We start from the raw sequence: 2,753 nt of genomic DNA on the forward strand, positions 1-2,753 counted from the left end.
CATTAGCTGAATGGCTGCCAGGAAAAGCTACAGAATCACACTTTAAGAAGCTCTTGCGGACATGCACACTGTGATCAATGAGGCTAACCAAAATATGCACAGCGCGTACTTGCGCAAGACGTGGATGTTTCGAACAAACACCAGCACCTTTTAGAGACCTCAATACGCCGAGAGACCTTCAAAGTTTGACAAGAAAATTGTAGCCACCGCCGGCGAAAAGCTCGCGTGTCTAGTACATTCGTCGAGAGCGAATAACTTGGAAGTACAGAGTCCATAGGATTTATGTTCAAGCCCAAGACTCTGAACCACACTTCAATGGTACTGTGTGAAAGTCCACGAGACATATCCGGCTGCAATGCAGATAAAAGTTTGAGCCACGCCGCTTCCAGGCCTCCTGTGTTGTCACCCTGTTCACTGGGTGAACCAGGTCACTCGCTCTAACTGTATGATCCTACTCTCAATGAATTCTTAATTGCTTCTCTATCTAGTCTCTTTGCAGCTTTGCTCGATGGTTCTCAGGACGTTCGGTTGGTGCCCTGTGCTCGCTCATTTGCGTAGAGGACAGCCCGGAAACTCCTAGGACATGTCTGTTTCGGAGCACACTCCTGAGTTAACGAGCACACAACGTCCTGTTTCCGTTATCTGGAAGCATCTTAGAAACCCAGTCTCGAAGCGATGGTAAGAAACACTTCCCAATAAAAGCCGTCTGACGAACAGAAGAGTAGTACAGGAAATGTGCGAAGCTGGAGCTCCGGGGCAGTAATAGCTGTATGCCGAGAAATGCACGGCAAGAGCTGCTAAATACAACGTTACGAGCTACGCAAAGCGGAAATTCTGGAGAGCTGCCGAATTGTAGTGGGCTACCGGGAGATTCCAGCCCTCATCATCATACAACTTCGCGTGGGTCGTGGCTTAGGAGTGTACAACCGAACGAGCAGCTTCTGCTGCAGAAGACGCTTTAAGCGTTAAGGAAGAAACTGGCTCAGGAAAATGCACTGTTGAATGCAAGATTTCACTGACGCTTCTTCCTTTTTTTCGCCCGCACCAACTGCCATTTTCTCAGGCTTTTGTTCCCTTGTTTCCAGGCGTTTTCAAGTCCTCTTGGCATAATCGTTTTTATTGCATCCTTCTACTTAAAACGTAGTAGCACAGCCGGTTCGCTAAATTCATCTGCTCACCGTTGTGCTTTCAACGTAATCGTTTCAGTGGTGCGTAATGGCGGTGGGACCATGGTGGCTGCGCAGCAGCATTAGCACCATCTACTAGATCACACACTGTTCAATACCATGTTATTATAGTTTTAAAAAGGATGCTTCTATTTGTTCCGGTCTGACTTCGCGTGTGTCACACGAATGTGAGCATTCGCATTCTGCACTTTAATAGCTGATTAACTACTTGTTGAAACATCCATAAACTGATTTTAGTACACACTAAACAGCACACGTGGGACCTGTAGTTTACTTTTCAAACTAGTTTTAAGTTTCGAGCATTCCCCAAACGCACGCACGCATAAGAAGTGCAGCAGTGCAATGCCGCTCAATAGGAGGGGCCTTTACTTGGAAAGTTCATGTTTCGGCAGAATTTACATGCATCGAAGGCACGCCGAAAACGTCTTGCTTCTGTCAGCTGTCAAGATTTCCTTGGAGTTTTCTCCGTCAGCACTAACGAAATAGAACCAGGAACCGGTAAACCTGGCAAGGGAAAAAGACTACACAACGTTTCTGGTCTCCTTTCCCCATTCTTTGACTCCACACTCAATGCACACATGCTTTTTCGAGCCTGCTTTTACTGTTTCTCCTGCGGCAACGCTTAAAGCGTAGCGCGCGCGTGCAAAAATTGAGCGGAAATGAGTCTGGACGTGCAGTTGCACACTCACACGCTACGCCTCGGAGCGAACATCGAGGCCGTAGAACGAAGTCATCTGTGTGTGTAGGAACACAGATACTGGGCATCCGACAGTGGATCAGTGATCTGACACACTGGACAAAATTTAAATCAATACATCTAGGCCTTATGCTTGACAGGAAAAACAAAAATAAAGGCTCATTTGAGGTAACAACGGCAACCAAGTCAAAAAATATAAAATAGCAGGCCGAAGCAACGGAAAAAAGGCATCAACTGGCATAGCTGGATTTTTAGACACGTTTAGGCAAAAGATAATTGGGGAAATGAACCAAAATGAAGGACAATAGCGTTAAGATGCATACATGTGCTCGTCGTCATCCTGAGCATGCAAGGTTGCGCAAACTGACGTCGCCACTGTTGAATTCAAATAAACACATACCAAGCAGATGCATAGATAACAATACTGATAAATAGGGAAACAGACTTTTAGGCAAATAATTAATGGAAAGAAATTTGACACAACGAACTACACTATGAGGCAAATAGACATCAGTAAAACAAAGTAAAGAACACACGAGAAGAGAAAGGCTGATTAGACTGAAAACAACCTAGGCAACTGCTGCACGAATGAAGAGCAAAATGAAAGCAGTCTGAAACGAGAATACGCGCGCAGCTGGAGTACGGAAGAGGAAAGTGGCGTAGGTCAACTGAAGCCTGCAACATTAGCATGGACCAAATATGTAAGGATGGCAGGGGTTTGGATAGAAAGAGAAGACCTTTGCATAATGCATCGAAAAGTTGTTGCTTCATACACTAAAAGCGTGTCATCTTGTTAATACAATGGCCAAAGCGGATCATGTGCACTCATGAGGATGGACTAGACATACACAGAGGCCTTTGGTGGTTGC

Source organism: Eimeria necatrix, genomic scaffold (assembly GCF_000499385.1).
Source record: "Eimeria necatrix Houghton genomic scaffold, Enh_scaff871, whole genome shotgun sequence".
NCBI lineage: Eukaryota > Apicomplexa > Conoidasida > Eucoccidiorida > Eimeriidae > Eimeria > Eimeria necatrix.